Here is a 22656-nt window from a genome sequence, read left to right as displayed (position 1 = left end):
ATGGGGGGGATAAGAAGAAAGTATTGTAATAATCTGAACAATAAAGATTTATTAAATTAAAAAAAAATTTAAATTCTTAAAGACACTGATCATGAGAGAGAGGCAAATCAAAACAATAATGAGGTATATTCTCACCCCTTTCAGAATGGCTACCATTGAGAAGGCAAACCCCTATTTTGTAAAAACTGCTGTTTAGAATTCTCTGCTGTTTTTCTTAGATGGCCTCTTATTCTAAAAAAATACTTTGCTTTCTAGTCTGCTTGAATAATGAGGATGATAAATTTAGCTGTCTGATCCTGTAGGCCAGAGACTAGATATGCCCATAAATTTAGCTATCTGACCTTGTAAGTTTAAGACTAATTATGCCCATAATTTTTAGAACTGTTTATTTTCAAAGGCAACAGCAAGATAACCACTAATTGCACAGAGGGCTGGCTTCTTATTAAAAAAAGGAACTTCTACTTGTAGCTTTGCTTAGAATTTGAATTTATTTTCTCTAAGCCCACTGCGGTGAATAAAGTATATCTCCAAACTTTCCTGCATTGTTTGATTATTCCAGTTCTCTGTAACACCATCAACAAATCAACAAATGACAAGAGCTGGAGAGAATGTGGAGAAAAGAGAACTCTAGTATATTGCTGATGGGAATGAAGATTGGTACTGCCATTATGAAAACCAGTATGGATTTTCTTCAAAAAATTAAATATGGCAATTCTATGTGAACATGTAATCCTATTTTTTGGAATATATCCTAAGAAACCCTAAACACCAATCAGAAAGGATATATGGACCCTTATGTTTATTGCAGAAAATTTACAATAGCTAAGATTTGGAAGCAGGGCTCAGTGGATAGAGTGTCTGTAGAACGATGAGTTCTAGGTTCAATTCCTGTCCAGGGCACATATCACAGTTGTAAGCTTGAGCCCCAGCCCTGGTTGGGCACATGTAGGAGGCAATCAATCAATGTGTCTCTCTGTCTCTCCCCCCGCCCCACCCGTTCCTTTCCACTTTCTCTAAAAGTCAATGGGAAAATATCCTCTGGTGAGGATTAACAAAATATATATATATTTTAATCTGAGTTTGGTGTCATGGGTTTTTAATACAAGCCTTTTATGGCTTAACAAGGAAGCAAGAGGCTTCCACAAAATATTAAAAGCATGCAGCACTCACAACATCTAAAATATTAATCTCCGGAGTAGTCTCAGACAGTGAAAGCTCTTCATTACTACAAACAGTAAAGCAATAAGGTTGTGATGACAAAGATCCCTTACGGACTAGGACCCATCACGACAAATTTCTTTGAGAGCTGGCCTAGTGGGACCTAAAGACAAAGAGTTAACTAGTTGCAAACTCCAGGTAAATGCCTGTGCACATGTCCGACTGCAAAAAGCTGCCCAAATCCAAAGTATGTTTGGCTGGCTGCCTGAGGTGCACCTTCTGGATGGTAGTCAGGGATAGTTCTCGTTTATTTGTGAGGGGTCTGTTTTTCCCATTCCAAAACATGATGTTGGAAAAATACAGAAAAACTTCTTGAATAATCAACAAAAACTTGCAGGAGAGAAACCCAGAACTCAAGGACCAAAAGTGGAAACCTTATAGAGACTGGTAGGAGGGGCAGAAATGCAAAAGGACTGCCCACAGACAGTAACTGAAGACCCAGAAAGATATCTCAGCTGTGGGGGGTTGCCACTGAAAATTCTGGGATCTAATCCCCAAGCTGCGCCCCCCAGCAGAGAGCACCAAAACTGGCTGTGAAAAGCAGTGGGGTTCTGTCTGCCTGGAAGTTACAGCTGAATATTCAATAACTCTCTTAAAGGGTCAAAGTGAGGAGGAAACTGGTCTTGCAAGTCATGTCAGGCCATAAAAACTGTGAACAATGGACTGGCCTGGGGGGAGAGAAGGTCATTATTACTGGTTCCAGGACAGATCATAGGATATGGCCTTGGGACCCCCAACACCTGGAAGCCTTCTTGGTAAGCCCATGAAAGGGAGTAAAACCATATCTGCAAGACAAAGACCCCAGAAGGTTATAAAAGGTCCACTAGTGTTAATAAACAGGGTCCTTCCCTTTCTCTAGGTAGCATGATCAGTATTTCTTTAATTTTCTGCAATATTTAGTTACCTGACTGGGAAGCTAACCATATTTGGTTCTTGCCTCCCATGAGTGGATGGGGTTTGGGACCCAAGGGCATGGGATAGGCCTCCAGAAGGCTTGAGCTGCTGATTTTAGAAGAATTTTACCTGGGGGGTTGGGGGGATGGACACACACACCCTCCAGGTGCTCCCAGACCACAGCCCAGGACCTGGTCGGCATCTGATTGTACCCCAGCCTCGGGGAGGGAGGTCTACTACAGTGACTGCCAGTAGTTTTCTCTGAAACTCCCGCTGGCTGTTTCTATTTCTCCCCTCTGTAGAAATTGTCTTCCTCTAACTCACAGTAGGAAATAATACAGGCCAGTGTCATTTGGCTTGCTGGAATCTGTAAAAGTGGCCAGGAATGAAGCTGATCAGATGTACTGAAAGGAATAGGTATCTGTTGCTGTTAGCAGAGGAGGGGCTGATATCCCCTTCCTGTGCACTCCCTTGGGAGAGGCCTGATCTTTGCTCTGCCACAGAGGACCAGTACAAAGGCAGGGGCCTGGTACCCAACCCACTGCCACAGGAGTGCTTTGTAATATGCAGGGCTGCTACTAACTGCAACTCTGGCTGGTTTGGACTGGCAGCTTATGGCAGGACCTTAGTATTCTATAAACAGGGTTAACAAAAAGGCAAAGAAAAGGCATTCTTCCTGGACCCGTGAGGGAGCCTTCAGGACTTTGAGATTCTTCAAGAGAGGAGAGTCTGACTGTGGGACTGGCTGAGACCCGATTTGGTTGGGAGGATTGGAGGCTGTATATTGAACTTGTAGACTGCAGTTTGCTAGGCAGAGGTCCAAGCCCAGTTGTATAGGGGTTAAACTACCTGTGTATAGTGAAACAACTTTCTCCCATGTCAGAATACATTTTGGGAAATTGGACAGATTGTGTTTGTGGCTGGAAAGAGGAACCATCTGCAAGCACAGCCTTGACAGTTGTCTGCAGAAAACTGTATAATAGACTTAAAAGATGCCTGTGTCATTATGGACATGATGTGCCCAGGCCTCATTATCCCTCTGACAGACAGCAAGGATCTCTTGGCTCTGAGAGAAACTTCTGACTCATCTCAGCATGGAAGTAATTATAGAAGAGAATTTCAATGCCCATTTTCCCTGAAGAAGTTCAGAACCAGGATCCTTGAGGTAATATATTAGGCAGTGAGACAGACATGAGCAGAGCAAGGATGATGAGCCAACTGGCACTACCAGATGTGTATGTGAGACAAGGGGCATAGCCAAAGGGGTCCTCGCCCAAAGTTTTAGGCCTTGGAAAAAGACCAGTGGCCTACTTGTCCAAGAGACTGGACCTGTTGCATCTGGTTAGCCTGTTTGCCTCTGGGCAATAGTGGCCATAGATATGCAGTTGAGGCTTTGCTAGGGAGCATACCGGAGCACTGGATGTCAAATGCTCCAGTTATCCAGTTTCAGATTCTTCTGCTACCAGCCTCCTTCCTGATGATGACTCTGAGGAAGCTCTACATAACTGTTTAGAGGTAGATAACTTTGTAAAGACAGCCCACTGGCATCACAGGATGAGGTACTATTCATGAATGGGAGCAGTTCTGTCCAGGGAGGAATCAGGTATGTGGGAGAGTGGTGATTGCTTTGGACCAAACCATCTGATCTCAGGTGCTCACTGGCAGGACTTGAGCACAGAAGGCTGGATTGATTGCCCTGATTCAAGCTCGCTGGTGGGCGAGAGAAGAATACGTGACAATTTGTGCTGATGGCGGGTATGCGATTGCAACAGCTCATGTGTGGAGTGCTGTTGCAGGGTATGGGGACTCCACAGAGGCAAGAGGGAATCAAGCTTCAGATGAAGTGATCTGGAAGGCCATCCTGAAAGCCAGTGGAGCCTCTCAAATTCTGGTGGGTAAAGGCTGAAATCCATAACTAATTTTTACTCAGGTTTTTACAGGATTTACAGTCTACCAGGGGACAGTCCAGAAGCACGTCCGAGATGTTCTGCCTGTGCCAGCTACTGGTCTGGTCCATCCCTTCCAACCTGATTACTCTGTTTGGGTAAAGACCACCCAGGAACTGACTCCTACCTGGAGGGGGCCACATACTGTCATCCTGACCACCCCCACTGATCTTAAGATTGCAGGACTGAACACCTAGATAACAGAAAAACCCCCTGCGGATTTGTTGCTCCACAAGGCTAAAAGAAGCTTTTGGGAGGAATGAGGAAGAAACTGGTCTTGCAAGGCGTGTCAGTCCATAAAACTGCCCTGGTGGGAGGGGAGAGAAGGGTCCTTATGGCTGGCCCCAGGACAGATTATCAATTATGGCCTGGGGAACGCCAACACCTGGGGGCCTTCCTGTAAGCCCACAAAAGGGGGCAGAACCATATCTGCAAGACAAAGACCCCAGAAGATTATAAAAAGTAAAGCCCTCTCTGCATGTTTCTTCACTCTGATTTGGAAGTTATTCCTGGAGTTCCCTAGGGTTAATAAATGGGGTCCTTCCCTTTCTCTAGGAAGCGTGCTTGATAATTCTTTGGTCTTCTGTAACACACTAACTTTAGGAATCTATTTTCATTTATACTTGATATACCAACTAGACAGACTCTTAGTATTTGGTTCAAAATATCCTATTACATTCCTCATCCTTTCCTTCAAAGGAAATGCAATGTTAGGGGATTTATTATACATAACATAACATAACATAACATAACATAACATATCATAACATATCATAACATAACATAACATAACATAACATAATATATCATAACATAACATAACATAACATAACATAACATAACATAACATAACATAAAAGTGTTTATGGTTCAGTATAAGAGAACCCACTACCCCCAACCACCAATGTTGGGTAAAAACAGCAGTTTCATAAGTGATTCCAAATTCTGAGCTCAGTTTTCCATGTAAAATCAGTGAGACTAAAAGCTATAAACTTTCCCATTTCTGCCTGTGGAGAGTTGAATGTTCCAGCAAATGTGCATTGCACTGGAAAATCCAGCATCAATTTTCAATGTCTCTGCTAACATGCTGTTTCCATAATTACACCACAACTTGGCAGTATGTCCTCAGGATTTGGGTTGGCATTGTGCCTTGCAGATCTTTTATTGCTTCATCAGAGTTGGACACAAAACAATAAAACTCCTGGAGTTAAGAATTGTTTAACATCGTCCTCACCACCACTCCCTTTTCATTTTTTAATTTTCTTTGGTTGAAATAAGGTAGACAGAGCAATTTATTGACTTGTAAAAGCTTAGAGGTTACTATTTTTTTAAACACAATACATATTTTTCTCCTTGGATGAAATGAAGAAAGGCTATTCATATTGACTGTCTGAATGGTGATTTCCAGAGAGAGAAAGAGGTGGGGGAAAGTGGGAGAGAGTATAAGGGGATAAACAGTGATGGAAGATGTGACTTGTAGTAGCAAACACAAAATAAAATGTACAGATGATGTATTATAGAATTGTACAGCTGAAACCTATTGTTTTATTCACCGATATCACACCAATTAATTGAATTTAAAGCATATATTAAAAATAAATTATTAATTAATATTATAATTTTAATAGCCAAAACAGGAAGGGAAGAAGAGGTGAGATTAGTTGAATTCTCAAGAGACATTTATTTGGTAATGTTTTCTTAATTTTTTTTATTTTATATATTTTTTTATTTTTTAAATATTTACTTTATTTATATATTTTTATATTTACTTTATATTTTATTTTATATTTTATATATTACTCCTTTACTTACAACTTGTTAAGAGAGTGTCTTGAAAGTCAAATGTTCAGAAATGCAAATCGACAGGCTTTTAATGCTAGATGTTTCTTCATGAGCACTTCAGTCCCATGTTTCTCTACCTCTAGGACAAGGATGATGGGCCAAACACTACTTGAAGCTAGAGAATAAAGATGCCCATATTTCTGGAATATCAGTTTTTTACTTGAGAATTATTTTTATATTAAAATAAACATTATAGAAATAAAAGGGTGTCTATATTTAAAGTAAAACATAAAATCTGAATGAAATTTCTACTGATAAGAGACTATTTCTGGCTATATTCTATCATCTCCTTAGGGCAAGTATTTATTATTTTTTCTAATAGCTTGAATATCTAATCTAGACAAAGCCTTTTACTTTAGAGTTTAGGAAATTGTGCCACAAAGATATTAAGTTGCCATGGAAACCCATATTTGCCAATGCCAATGCTCAATAAATACATAGTGTTCACACACTATGTTCAAAGAACTCTTCCTTGATTTTGCTGTGAGATGATCTCTATCTTCATGATCCCACGATAATGAAAACCAAGGCTTCAGACCTTACAATATCTCATTTTTACATATATATATATATATATATATATATATATATATATATATAATATACTTTCTACAAATAATAGGAAGAGTTTATTGCAGCTCATTAGGTCTGATTGGATCATGTGCATATTACAAAACCAATCACTTTTTCTGGGGAATTATATTGCTTTGATTGATTTATGCTGGATCAAATGCTGCATCTCTTCCTTGAATGGAAGAGTCTATTCAAAATACATTGTCAGAGAATAGGAAACAGACAGGTTGTCCAGAAGCAAAAATAGGGTATGATAATGAAAGGAAGAGTGACAGGATTCTGGGCTGGAAAAGTAAGAAGTATGCAATAATACTTATATGGTTAGTAATAATAATGATTATGATATTTTTAATAATTTAAAGAGTTTGATTTTCCTTCCTATCTAATAAAAGAGTAAGATGTAATTTGACCGTACATCTGCTATACCCACAAATCACATCCACCAGCCAATTAGGAGCAAGTATACAAATTAACCCAACCAAGGTGGTTGCAGCCACAAAGCAAGCAGGAGGCTTGGGTTTCCCCAGTAATGGAGGAAGCCAAGCTTTCCACACACCTTGACCGGCCTAGGCCTCCACACAAGACTACAAAGTTTCAGTTATAGAAGAGAAATAAATCCCAACAAAAATGGCAGCATCCATGGAGTTGGAGAGAGAAGGAGGCTTGAGTTGCCCTCTGTGATGGAGGAAGCCAAGCTTTCCACACATCTTGGCTGGCCTTGGCCTCCACTCAAGGCTACAAAGTTTCAATTTATAGAAGATAAATAAATCCCAACAAAAATGGCTGCAGCCATGGAGCAAGTAGGAGGCTACACAGTTTCAATTATAGAAGATAAATAAATGCTAGATACCAGGGCCTATGCTGGGGTGTGTAGCCAGTCTGCAAATCACCACAGGCCTCTGGCCCAGGCCACCCCACCCCCCAAGGGAACCCCCACCATGATCCTGGACACACTTCATGGCAAACCAGCTCAACCCCACCCATGCACCAGGCCTCTATCCTATCTAATAAAAGAGTAATATGCAAATTGACCATCACTTCAACAAGATTGTTGCACCCATGTGGTCAAAGATGGCTGCCACAAGATGGCCAGCAGGGGAGGGCAGTTGGAAGGAACCAGGCCTGCAAGACAGGGCTGTTGAAAGTGATCAAGCCTGCCAGGGTGGACAGTTAGGGGTGACCAGGCTGTCAGAGGAGGGAAGTTGGGGGCAACTGGGCCTTCAGGGAAGGGCATGGGGTGGGGGGCGGCTTGAGAGAGCAGGAGGCTTGAGTTGCCCCCTGTGATGGAGGAAGCCAAGCTTTCCACACATCTTGGCTGGCCTTGGCCTCCACTCAAGGCTACAAAGTTGACCGTACATCTGCTACACCCACAAACCACATCCACCAGCCAATTAGGAGCACCCAGGCCTGCAAGGAAGAGCAGTTATGGGTTACCAGGCATGTATGGAGAGCAGTTAGGAGTGACCAGGGCTACAGGGGAGGGCAGGAAGAGGCAAACAGGCTGGTAGGGGAACAGTTAGGCATCGATACAGCTGGCAAAGGAGTGGTTAGGGAGTGATCAAGCTGGCAGGCAGAAGCGGTTAGGGTAAGGTGACCAGACATCCTGCTTTTGGCTGGATAGTCACGATTTTTAACAGCAAGCATTTGTTATAGCAATATCTTTACCAATACAGCTATTTGGGCAAAGGAAACTAAAGAGAAAATAAACAAATAGGACTACATCAAAATAAAAGCTTCTGCACAGCAAAAGAAAGCATCAACAAAACAAGAAAGCCCACTATATTGGAGAACATATTTGCCAATGTTATCTCTGATAAGGGTTTAATTTCCAACATTTACAAGGAGCTCATACAACTTAACAAAAGATAAACAATCCAATAAAAAATGGCCAAAGGACCTAAATAGATACTTTTTGAAAGAAGACATTCAGAAAGCCAAGAGAAATATGAAAACATGCTCAGTCAATAATCATCCAAGAGATACAAATCAAAACAATAATGAGGTACCATCTGACACCTGTCAAAATGGCTATCATCAACAAATCAACAAATGAAAAGTGCTGGAGAGGATGTGGAGAAAAGGAACCCTTCACTGCTGGTAGGAATGCAGATTGGTGCAGCCACTGTGGTAACAGTATGGCATTTCCTCAAAAAATTAAAACTGGAACTGCCATTTGAGCCAGTAATATCACTTCTAGGAATATATCCCAAGAAAATGGAAACATCAATCACAAAGGATATATAATATACACACCTATATTCATAGCAGCATGATTTACAATAGCTAAGATTTGGAAACAGCTTAAATGTCCATTAGTAGATGAATGGATTAGAAAACTGTGGTACATCTACACAATAGAATACTATGATGCTGTAGAAAAAAAAAAAAAAAAAAAGAATTCTTACCATTTGCAACAGCATGGAGGATCTGGAGAGCATTATGCTAAGTGAAATAAGCCAGTCAGTGAAAGATAAATACCACATGATCTCATTCATTTATGGATAATAAAGAACATTACAAACAGTTGAACAAAAATAGACAAAGGCAAAGAAGCATTGAACAGACTATCAAACTATAGCAGGATGGTAGGGGAAAGTTAGGAAGTGTAAGAGATCAACTGAAGGACTTGTATGCATGCATATAAGCACAACCAACAAACTCAAACACTGGGAGCAGGGGGGATGAGGGCAAGTGCCGGGGAATATGGCAGGCCTGGGGGAGGTTAGTGGGGGAAAATAAAGAGAGACATATGTACTTCTATTTGCAATACCTTAAACTAGGGGTGTCGAACTCAATCAGAGAAGGGGCCAAAATCTAAAATCCAGCCTAAATCGCGGGCCGAATGGTTTACTGAACAGTCATAAACTGTCATTGTGATGGAAACGCAGCGGAGTGCAGTGATGACAGCGCGGTGCGGGCCACATTGCAAGGCCTGGCGGGACGGATTTGGCCCGCCAAATGTTTGTGTTTGACACATGTGCCTTAAACAATTAAATTTAAAGACAGTGTCAATGTGGATTTTAAAATTCTTTTCCTGGGATAATTCTAAAGCTCTGTTGGGAGCTATCAGTTCAGCTTTTTATGTTGAAGTTAGGCTTCTATTACTTTGTCTATTGTACACTGGATACCTGGCTCATTGTATACCATTCTTTATAAAGTTGCTTCCATCTGTATATAATCTTCAGTAAGGCTTTGTCAGCAGCTGGTCCAATAGATCCAGTCTTCTGGAATAAATTTGTCAGTGATTTCTAGGCAATGCTGTTGGAGATCCCAACTTCTTATGAGTTTGGGAGTAGGGTGGCCAGGTTTAAAGTAGTAATGGTTATAAAGTAACATTTGGGTTATATCAATATAATAAAATGGCCTGATATATATATATATATATATATATATATATATATATATATATATATCTGTGTGCCCTGCCATCAGCCAATACACTCCTTTCTATTCTAATATCTTTAAAACTTGATGGTAGGGGGAAGAGGTTAGTGGAGGGGGAGGGAAAGGAGATTTGTGTAAACAATAAAAAATAAAAATAAAACACACACACATACACACACACACACACACACACACACACAAACCTTGATGTAGTACAAATACCATAGTGGATTGCCCCAGAGTGAATTTCTTTATTTCCTGTAAGATGTCATATGTAGCTATTATTGTCTGGAGGCATGGTGACCATCCATTTGTTGTGTGATCTAGTTTGTTTGAGAGATAGACTATGAGTTGAGGGGTATTTTCTGACTCTGTGTTAGTACTCCAAGTCCAATTCCTCACTTTTCATGAATGTATACATTAAAATGTTTTTTTGTAAGTTGGGTAATCTTAGTACAGGAGCCAAAACTATGTTTTACTTCAAGGTGTCAAATGCCATCTGACAGTCTTTTGTCCATGCCAGGATTAAGAATCTAGTCCTATCAAAGAACTATACAATTGTTTCACTATAAGTGCAAAGTTTGGAATACCAATTCAGCCACAAGCAGCTAGGACCCCAGACTGGACCCTCTGGGATTTTCCAAGATCAATGCTATCCCACCAGGATCACAAAAATCTGTGAGCAAAAACACAGGTTTGACTGCCTGTAGCAACAAAGCTAAACTTGTAAGACAGGTGCTGGTGAAAAAGAAAGATGCTTATTCTGGTGCAAACACTTGGGAGAATGGTGGAATGCTATCTTATCACACTTCCTGCTCAAGCCTGTGGTTCTTATAGGGATAGGGAAGGAGAGGGTTTTTTTAAATCCAATTACCGTATTTTTCGGACCATAAGACGCACTTTTTCCCCCCCAGAAGTGGGGGAAAAAAGTCCCTGCATCTTATGGTCCAAATATAGCCTACACATATACTTTAAAAAAAAAGTTTTTTTACTTGCCCGGCTCTGTGTGGTCTCTGTGTGCTTGCCCGGCTCTAAAATGGTTCTAAATGCTGCTGTTTACTTTACAGGGTTGATTACATGTGTTTATGACTGTGATGTTGGGTTTTAATGCACATAAAATATTTTAGGACACTATTTGTTTCAGAATCTTTTTTTCTTCATTTCCCTTCTCTAAAAACTGGTGCGTCTTATGGTCCGGAGTGTCTTATGGTCTGAAAAATACGGTACTTTGCTAGCTTTCAGTAGGTAGGGCCTTTCATTCATATTTATAGCTTTTGGTGTGCTTGGGCCCTGTCCATTCACATTTATAGCTTTTGGTGTGCTAAGTGCAAGAACTCACTGTGCCATATTGGCTAGTGGGAAAGATTCCCTGATGCTTCTTGTCTACAGCAAGAGTGAGGAACCTTTTATTCTGTCAAGGATATTGATAACACTCCCAGGGAGAAACTCATATTATTACAAATAGAATTGCCCAAATGTGGCTTTCCCACAGAGCTTAATTATTTTCAAATAACCCATTATCACATGCAAAAAAGCTTCAAATAGCATAAAGTAAGATACCTAAATGAAAATTGACAAATTATTTATGTCATTGTAAAAACTACCTAATTTGGAGGAAACCAAGATGGTAGCATAGATAAACTGAACTGCTGCCTCCCACAACAATTTCAAAACTACAACCAAAAGACAAAACTTAGATCATCAAGAACCACAGGAAAGGCATGTGCACAAGTGCACGCAGAGAGAACTGACTGCTGACTGTGCTCCCGACTTTCTCTAACTGGAGGGAATTGGAAGCTCCCAACTGCTCTGACCTCCAGTTCTGGGCAAGAATCTGGGAATACAGATCCATTGGGGGAGAAACTGGACTGTCTGGCAGTGGGTGAAACTTGAGGGAGGATTTTTTCTCAGAGATGCTTGCAGCAATTACCATTGGACACTGAGACCCAGGGGCCTCTTAGGGCAGGGCTGATGGGAAGTCAAGACTGTCTGCTCAGCCCTGAGACTCTGCTTCAACCAACCTGAGCACAGAGGCTTTTTCAATTTTGCAAGATAGTCTTATAAGGCTATCTTCAGAACAGAAGTTCTCCCAGCATTGACATAGCTGATCGGCACAGCCAACTGGCCTGGAGGTCAATTACTCAGATACAAACAACAATTAAGATTTAACTACAACAGGGCTGTACACACAGTCCACAAAGGGGTACACCAAGAGTGTCCAAAACAGGTAACTGGGGAGACTGACCCACTGGACCATATAGGTACACCTAGTACACAAAGCTACCCTAAGAACTCAGGGAAGCAGCAAAAATTTGGAGAAAAAGAAACAGATTACAAATGAATGAAATGGAGGAAAACAAATGACTGGTATAGAGTTCAAAACCTCGGTTATAAGGTTTTTCAAGAATTTCCTAGAAAATGCCAATAAATGCCGAAACTGGTTTGGCTCAGTGGTAGAGTGTCGGTCTGCAGACTGAAGGGTCCCAGGTTCGATTCCGGTCAAGGGCATGTATCTTGGTTGTGGGCACATCCCATCCCCAGTAGGGGGTGTGCAGGAGACAGCTGGTCGATGTTTCTCTCTCATCGACATTTCTAGCTCTCTCCCTTCTTCTCTGTAAAAAATCAATAAAATATATTAAAAAAAAAAAGAAAAGAAAATGCCAATAAATTTAGTGAGTCCCCTGAGGATATGAAAAAGGACCAAATAGAAATTAAACATACACTGACTGAAATTAAAAAAATATTTTACAGAGACCCAACAGCAGACTAGAGGAACACAAGAATCAAGTCAAAGATTTGAAATACAAAGAAGCAAAAAACATTCAACTGGGAAAGCAAACAGAAAAAAGAATCCAAAAAGTTCAAGATAGTGTAAGAAGCCTCTAGGACAACTTCAAGCATCCCAACATCAGAATTATGAGCGTGCCAGAAGAAGAGAGAGAGCAAGATACTGAAAACATTTTTGAAGAAATAATGACTGAAAACTTCCCACACCTGGTGAAAGAAATAGACTTACGAGTCCAGGGAACACACAAAACCCCAAACAAAAGGAATACAAAGCAGACCACATGAAGACACATCATAATTAAAATGCCAAGAGCAAAAGACAAAGAGAGAATATTAAAAGCAGCAAGAGAAAAACAGTTACTTACTTACAAGGGAGATCCATACAATTGTCAACTGATTCCTCAACAGACATTATACAGGCCAGATGGGCTTGGCAAGAAATACTCAAAGTGATGAATAGCAAGAATCTACAACCAAGATTACTCTACCCAGCAAAGCTCTCATTCAGAATTGAAGATCAGATAAAGAGCTTCACAGATAAGAAAAAGCTAAAGGAGTTCATTACCACCAAACCAATATTATATGAAATGCTGAAAGGTATTCTTTAAAAAGAGAAAGAGGAAGAAAAAAGTAAAGATAAAAATTATGAACAACAAATACATATCTATCAACAAGTGAATCTAAAAATCAAGTGAATGAAAAATCTGAGGAACAGAATAAACTAGTGAATATATTAGAATCAGGGACATAGAAAGGGAATGGACAGATAATTCACAGGGGAAAAATGGTGTGGGGGTGCGGGAAGAGACTGGAAAAAATCATACACCTATGAATGAGGACAGTGTCTGGGAGGTAAGGGCAGAGGGTGGAGTGGGAACTGGGTGGAGGGGAGCTATGAAGGGAAAGAGAAGAAACAATTGTAATAATCTGAACAATAAAGATTGATTAAATTTTAAAAAATAATAAATAAAATAAAACATAATTCACGAGCCATACAAAATTATCAACTTAAAAATCAGCTTGCTATATTTGTTCAAACACTTAATTAACTCACCCCTAATGCTTTGGCAAGGCCAGACAAAATTATTTTTTGGGTTTTAGATAGCCCTCAGGCCAGACATTCTCTACCCATGGTCTATGGTAAAAATTGCATAGTGATTCATACTCTATTGAAACTATGATTAATTATGTGTATAAACTATGGAATAGAGGAACCAAGATTACAGAATAGGTAAACACCTATACTTTCTGCCTCTCACAACCACATCAAAATTATCCATGGGAAAGCTGGTTGAGCAGAAGTTCCACAAGTAGAAAGGTGAAGAAAGCACATTGAGACTGGTAGGAGGTGCAGAGGTGTGGAACGAACTGGCACCTGGATGTGCTGCTCTTTTAATTGGGAGGGAGATACAAGATCCTGCTTGTTCTGAACTCCAGTTCCAGGCAAGACTCTGGGGGACCCAGACACATACAGGGAGAAACTTTACTATCTGGAATGCCAGGTCAGCTTTCTCTCAGAGGTGCTCACAGCGATCATTGTTCCTGCAAAGGGGCACGGGATGTGGAGACCCAGGGACCTCTTAGGTGCAGTGCTGACTGGCTGTCTTTGCTGTTTGCTTTGCCCTGGTGATTCCCAGAGACCCCGCCCCACCAAATTAACAACCCCAACCAAGTTGTGTGCACAGGCTTTTGCATATGAATGGCCTGTCCTTTTTCAGCCTAAAACCTGACAAACTACGGCTGGTTCAGAGAGCTCCAGAGTTTTCAAAAGAAAGGCCAAGACCTGGAAAAAGCAGCCTGTCTTGCTTCACAGCTGGGCTTTGTCTGGGCACTTCCAAATCACATACAAAGAGGAGGAATCTGCAGATGTCTCTGTAGCTCCTGCTTGGTGGCCCCAGAGAACAGCTGACCTTGCACCTCCTTGTAGACCCAAGAACCATTGAACCCAGTGGTCAGTGTGAGACCATACCAGATTATAACTTTTCACATCCATAAGAGACTCACTCAAGGAGCAGAATCATTGAGCACCAAAGCCCTACTGAAGCAATTCCTTCTCCATAAAGTTGTCTCCTGTGCAACAGATCTACCAGTGTAGACACAGCTGGTCATCACAGCCAATTGGCCTGGTCCATTTCTCACAGTGATACCAATAGCAATTAAGGCTTAACTACAACAAGACTGTGAAAACAGCCTACAAAGAGGTGCACCAAGAGCATCCATCTTAGGTGACGGCAGAGTCTAAACCACTGGGCCCTACAGGACACCTACCATACCAGGCCACTCTACCAATTCAAGGAGATTGAGCAGCTACCCAGCAAATAGGAACAAACACAAGGAAGTAGCTAAAATGAAGAGATAAAGAAACAAGTTAAAAATGAAAGAAATGGATGAAAGCAAAATACTGGATATAGAGTTCAAAACCACAGTTATAAAGTTACTCAAGAATCTTTTAGAAACCTTCAAGAAATTTAGTGGGACCTTCAAGAATATGGAAAAGGACCAATCAGAAATTAAGCATGAGCTTACTGAAATAAAAAATAATATAAAGAGATTCAACAGCAGACTAAAGAATCCCAAAAATCAAGTCTAAGTTTTAAAATACAAAAAAGCAAAAAACACCCAACCAGAAAAACAAAAAGAACCTAAAAATATGAAGATAGTGTAAGAAGCCTCTGGTACAACTTCAAGTGTACCAACATCAGAATTATGGGGGTTCCAGAAGAAGAGAGAAAGCAAAATATTGAAAATCCATTTGAAGAAATAATGACATAAATGTTCCCCTACTTGGTGAAAGAAATAGAACTACAACTCCAGGATGTGTAGAGAATCCCAAACAAAAGGAATCCAAAGCGGACCACATCAAGACATGTCATAATTAAAATTCCAAGGGGGGGAAAAAAAAACAAAAAACAAGAGAGAATATTAAAAGCAGCAAAAGTAAAACAATTAGTTACCTACAAGGGAGTACCTGTAAGCTGATTTCTCAACAGAATCTATGCAGGCCAGATGGGAGTGGCAAGAAATATTCAAAGTGATGAATAGCAAGAACCTACAACCAAGATTACTCTACCCAGCAAAGCTACCATTTGAAATTGAAGATCAGATAAAGTGCTTCACATATCAAAAAAAGCTAAAGGAGTTCATCACCACCAAACCAGTATTATATGAAATGCTAAAGGGTGTTCTTTAAGAAGAGGAAGAAGAAAAAGGTAAAGATAAAAAATTATGAATAAAAAGTGACAACAAATACATATCTATCAATTGAACCTAAAAATCAAATGAACAAAAAACCTGATGAACAGAACAAATTGGTGAATGTAATAGAAACAGGGGCATGGAAAGGAAACAGACTGACAATTCTTGAGGGAAAGTGTCATGGGGGTGCAGGAAGAGTGGATAAAGAGCTTACACCTGTGGACGAGGTCATTGTGGGGTAAGGAGGCCTGGAGTGGGGTGGGAACCAGGTGGAGGGAAGTTATGGGAGGACAAAGAGGAACATCTGTAATAATCTGATAATAAAGATTAAAAAAAGAAATAACATTACAATAAAAATCTCTGATCAGAAAATAAAATTATGGAATAATGATCATTTTTTGACAAAAATACTTGATAATAAATAAGGCAAGTGCTCACAAAACTGACTTTTAAATATAATTTTAAATGAAAGCACACTTTTACTCTTTTATTTTAAAAAAAAAAAACACACACACAAAACTTCTCCAAGTTAAAGCTTTAATTATATATTTACAAGGAGGGGATATAATCCAGTCTTGTGAATAATGTAACTTTAAGTCAAACTCATAGAAATAAATATTACTATGAGAGCTGGTAAATGACTGAGCTCCCACTATGTGCAAATATATTACCTATATTTCTGGGGCATTTTATGTTGGTTGTTATTTCCAAAATCAGTGTACTACTTTAGTTTAAAAAGTTTACCAAAAATGGAAACAAATGAGGCATTTTTCTATTTAGGCACCCTAACTTCAGCATCTGAATTTGTTTTCAAGCGAATCATGTGTTCCTCAAGCAGTGGCTTTGGTAGGGAGTGAGGATGGTCTGTGGATTATGGAAATTGTGGATGTTGTGGAAAGAGAAATGCACAGAAAGACAGGTCAGAATTACACAAAATTAGAGATGGCAATGACATGAGTACCTCCTGGAATGTGTGGTTTTTTTCCCCACCATGTCTCTATAATGGTCTGGCCTTTGTTTTCTCATCATTCCCACACAGCCTTGGATGTTTGTTCCTTACTTAAAGAAAAAGCCTGATTCAAGGGAAATTCTAGATAAAGCTTTAGTGTTCCAAGTACATTGCTAATACTTTTTGCCCCATCATCCTTTATTTCATGTTGAGTATTTCCTCTACATGAAAGTGTGGTTGAGAAGCTAGATACAAACAAAATACTATTGTAAATGAGTAAACCTGCAAATGCTATAATCCTCAGGAATGATTTTAAAGAATGTATTTTAACTTGATTTATAAAGACATAACAAATTTAAAAGAAGTAAAAAGTTTTATAAATATTCTTATTCGTTTGAAATATCTAATCTTATTTTATTTTATATACTTGCTTGGTGAGCTGTTTTTGTTCCCTTTCCTTTTTATACTTTTTGGGTGGAATGTATAGCTTCAAATTCATAATTGCCTCTTTATTTGATTTAATCATTCATTGTAGAATAGGTACAGTATAATTTCATCATTCACATCCAAGAGATGTAAGCACTTGTAATATTGGTTGTAAATTTAAAAAAATATATTAAACCTTATTTCATTTCTTCAACTTAACCTGGGTTTTAGTCCAGCCTAAGATAGAAACCAGTTCTTCTGAATTATTTGCAGTTAAAATTTGTTTTGCAGTTAATATCTGTTCTTTAAATTTGATTATACCCCAGATAATTTTTTAAATGTATTTTTATTTATTTCAGAGAGAAAGGGAGAAGGATAAAAAGATAGAAATACCAATGATGAGAGAGAATCATTGATAACCTGCCTCCCACATGCCCCAGACTGGGGATTGAGCCTACAACTCAGGCATCTGTCTTTGATCAGAATTGAACTTGGGACCCTGGAGTCTGCAGGCCTGTGCTCTTTCCACTGAGCCAGAATTGCTCTCTGTGTAGGCCAAAGTTTCTAGGCTGTGGTGAATCAGAGAAATTTTGATGTTAGTAATGGGAAAAATTTAGGGTAACATTTATTTAAAATTCTCAGCACACTATAATTAAGGAAGAAAAGCTTTGTTTCTTTTGGGGAAATGTCTTCACTTCCTTTCCAAGTTACAGAGTTATGAGTAAAAGCACAGAAGAATATTTCAATGTGGTTCAATTTGTTACTCTTGCTCATGTCCCCAGTTTTCTTTCCATGAATATTAAAATAACATTCTAAGAATTGTTTGTTGAAGATTATTTCTCTGTCACCAAGAACTACATATATACTCTCTATTTTAGCTTTGTCACCTATATTTCCTTCTCAATATTATCTTTTTGTGATAATGCTCAATAGTGTAGTTACACTTTGGTTGGGGATAAAGTGCTCATTGAGTGAGGGGCAGAACAGCAGTTGTATGTGGGACTCAGCTTTTTTCATGGAAACTTTGGCCTGCACAGAGAGCTATTCTTTTGTGCAATTAAACACATATTACAAAAAAAAAATGGATAACTTCATATGAATACAACAATATTAATACTTAAAGTGGTACTAATATAATAGATTAAGTCAGGACATAATTTTTAATGCCATAAATTTAGAAGAACAAAAGAATAAGAAATCATTTCTATTGAGAAGTTGTTGAAGGATAGGATTTTTAACCAAGTATTAAAAAAGAAAAGGAGCATTTCTCATTCACCAGAGAGAAGGAGTAGAAGGAACTTCTGGGCATAGAGTATAAAAATGAATGGGTTTAAAGGGATTGAGTAAACTACAATGAGTGTGAGCATAGCTCATTGATAGAGAATGGTGTAGTTATGGTATGAGAGAAAGAGCCAGGCAAACCATGGAAGACTAAATACCAGACTACTGAGTTTAGAACTCAGACAATGGAATAAACTTTAGAAAAGTGACAAGATTTTTTTTTTTCTTTCTCTCTCTTTTTTTTCTTTTTTTTTTCTTTTTTTGGTTAGTGTATCAGTTAGGAAACAGATGGCACATTCAAATCAGGTTAATTTGAGAAAAGTTTATTCAAGAAATTTTTCAAAAGATGTTTGCAGAAATCAAAAGAAATACAACATCTAGGATTTAAAACATGCTAAAGGAAGTTTTACTAGCAGTAGCTCTAATTGATAGAATCTAGAGAAATTAATGTAGAAAGAGGGCAACAAATAACCTGAATTCACTCGGCTAACCCTGTAAATTCCTATCAGCATTTCCCCATTGGTAAAAGCCAATGGAAAGATAGAGGATAAAAACTGTTAATGTAGTTCACATATTTCAGCTTCCAGGGAGACTGATCAATGTGCAGAAGGATTGAGAGTAGAATTAAAGGAACAAAGGAGAAAAATCACCACAGTTTTATTTTAAAAAATACTTTGGGATGACAAGAAAATGAGGGCAATTAAATGAAAAAAATGAAGAATATATATATATATATGTTGTAGTAGTTCAGGCAAAAGTACTGAGTGTCTGAAAGAGAGCAGCATTAATAACAATGGAAGGAAACAGAAGAATGTATAGCAAGAATAAAAAAATGGACATTTGTTTCTGGGATCGAGAAAATAGTCCAGAGCAGGATAGTATACTTAAGCATACTTTAGTTTGGAGTTGACAACTTAAGTGTGTGAATATTTCCCAGGGAAATAACCTAGAAGATGTAAATTAGACTAAGCATAGAATCTTAGGGAATGTCAACCTATAAGAAGGCAGAGATAGGAACTGGTCAAAGAAGTGAAGAAATAACCATCAGAAAATATGGAAGGAGAGCAGACAGATGTCAAAGCAGGAGTCAAGGGTAAGATAAATTTCAATGATAAATCTCATAACTTTTATATATATTTTATAATTAAAGATGGTTGCAGAGAAAATTTAATCTTGTGGTTGTTTTTTTTGTTTTGTTTTTTCTAATGTAGAATTCTGGATACCTTTGAGAGTTATAATTATTTTATATTTATATTTGAAGAATAAATAATTTAATTCTTTAAACAAGTTTATAACAAGCATATACTTTGCACTGACCTCAGAGATAAGCTATACTGTGAATATAAAACTGATGTAATATACTATTGCTCTTTAGGGGCTTATAATTTTACTATAGGCCCAGTGCATGAAATTTGTGCACTTGAGTGGGTCCCTCAGCATGGCCTGGGCCTTCTTGCAGTCCGGGAGCCTTTGGGAATGTCTGACTGCCATGGAGGAAGGAGAGACTCCTGATATCACTGCTGTGCTCACCAGCCAAGAGCCAGGCTCAGGGCTTCTGGCTGAGCAGTGCTCCCCCTGTAAGAGCACACTGACCACCAGGGGGCAACGCCTGCATTGAACATCTGCTCTCTGGTGGTCAGTGCAGGTTGTTTCATGATTTGGTCTATTTGCATATTTGCTTTTTATTATATAGGATTGAAATTAGTGAAACATAGCACAAGGTAATATGTGCAAATATAAATTGAATACTTTAAAATAATAAAATGTGTGCCCTAGAGAACCTATTGTCAGAAAAAGGGAGAGACTCGTTTTACATGGAGATATAAAAAAATATGCATCAGATCTCTAGCTCACAGTTCACTAGAATATATTAAGGCCAACTCAAAGAAATATTACTAACATTTATTTTGAATGACATGGATATCTTTTTCAGTACAAAATTTGAAAAGCATGAGTTAACAGCAAGATTTCCTGTGATGAGTGAAATGTGGAGAAATGTGGACAGTGATACATACAAGGGGAGAACTCCATGTAAAAATGGGAATTATGTAGCCAGACGCCAACAAACTATCAGAAGCTAGTTTAGAGCATTCAGAGGAAACTGCCCAGTCACATTTTGACCTCAGATTTTTAGCCTCCAGGACTGTGGTAAATTAAATTTGTGTTGTTTAAGGTACTCAGTATGGTATTTTTTTATGGCAGCCCTACCAAACCAATACACCATGTTGTCCATGTCCAGGATTTGAATTACCATTATAAACTTACTCTTTTCCAGCAAAAAGATTTGCAAAGTGTGTGCCTTTGACCATTGGTCACTGGTGAAATTGTACAAAGAAGGGTGTTATGGCCAAACTCCTGGAGCTCTACAACACATTGCAAAAAACAGTGTCTCAGGAATTCTATAGCCAAATACACAGAATTTCTCCGATATTTGAACACAGGACACCTTTTCATTATAACATATATTGAGAGTTTTATTTGGGGACTAGTGGCCTGGTACAAGAAATTCATGCAAGGGGGAAGGAGTGTTTCTTAGCCTGGCCTGCACCTTCTCCAATCTGGGACTCCTTGAAGGATGTTCTACTGCTGGTTTATAGGGATCGGGCCTAAACCAGCAATTGGACATCCCTCTCACAATCTGGGACTGCTGGCTCCAGCCACTCACCTGTCTGCCAGTCTTCCTGATTGCCCTAACCACTCCTCCTGCTGGTCTTCTCACCCATGTCTGCTCCCCCCCATGATGGCCTGCTCGCCATCACTTCTCCCCACTGGCCTGCTCGCCCACAACTGCCAATCAACCCCCTATAACCCAAGCTCCCAGTCCCCCCTTTTTTCTTTTTCTTTTTTTCTGCACCTCCTTCAGTGGAGGCCAGGGCCAGCTGGAAGCAGATATCTGGGATTTATTTATCTTCTATAATTGAAATTTTGTAGCCTTGAAAGTAGGCCAGGGCCAGCCAGGGTAGGTGGGAAGCTTAGCTTCCTCCATTGCTGGGGAAACCCAAGCCTCCTGCTCTCTCCAGCTCCTTGGCCTCTGCCATCTTCATTGGGTTAATTTGCATACTTGCTCCTGATTGGCTGAAGGGTGTGGCTTGTGAGCATAGTGGAGGTACAGTCAATTTGCATATTTCTCTTTTATTAGTGTAGATATGTAGCTCCACTGCAAGAAACCACAGCCTTTTAAATTTTTATTGCCTCTTAATATAAAGTAGTTGATGTCATAAATATGTTTTAAATTGACATTTTAAAAATTTTATTTTATTGTTTAAAGTATTAGAACTAGTAGTACATATATCTACTTTTTTCCCCTATTTACTTTCCTTTGGCTTCCCCTACCCCTATAAGCATAACCAATGGATGCAAGACACTGAGAAGGAGGGGCGGGACAATTGGCATTATTTTTAAAATTTGTACAACTTAAAAACCCTTTGTGATAACTTACATTTTTACAGTTCCTCAAATACATTTTGCTAATTGCTGTTCCAGTAATATCTTTTTCAAAAGTATTTATTTATTTTTCTATTACAGTTAATATTCAATATTATTTTATAATATTTTCAGGTTTATAGCATAGTGGTATGAGTACAGACATCTCAACAAACATGATTTAAAATGCGGCATATTGTATTCTAAAATATAGAATTACATTTTTTGGATCTCCAAAAGCATAATAACATATATAAAAATATATAAATATTACTTTTTTACTAAGGCAAAGCATGTTTATTAAATAACATTGGAAAATACTAAACACAAAAGAGTGAAATACATCATGACCAAGTTTACTTCATAGAGTAAAACACTATTGTTATGTTACTATATAATGTAGTCCCCCTTATCCATAGAGGATACATTCCAAGACTCCCATGGATGCCTGAAACCATGCATAGAACTTAACCATATGTGAACACAGGACACCTTTATAGACTGTTTTCTTTTCCTATAAATACATACCTATGATAAAGTTCACAAATTAAGCACTCTAAGAAATTAACATCAATAACTAATAATAAAATATAACAATTATAACAATATATTATATTAAAAGTTATGTAATGTGGTCTCTCTATCTGAAAATACCTTATTGTACTGTATTCACCTTTTCCTGCTTCTCTTTGGCATATCTGAATTGCCACCCTCAATGCTCTTGGACTTTGGGGTACA

The sequence above is a fragment of the Pipistrellus kuhlii genome, unplaced genomic scaffold (genome assembly GCF_014108245.1).
Source record: "Pipistrellus kuhlii isolate mPipKuh1 unplaced genomic scaffold, mPipKuh1.p scaffold_m20_p_3, whole genome shotgun sequence".
Taxonomy (NCBI): domain Eukaryota; kingdom Metazoa; phylum Chordata; class Mammalia; order Chiroptera; family Vespertilionidae; genus Pipistrellus; species Pipistrellus kuhlii.
This window is presented reverse-complemented; position numbering follows the sequence as displayed.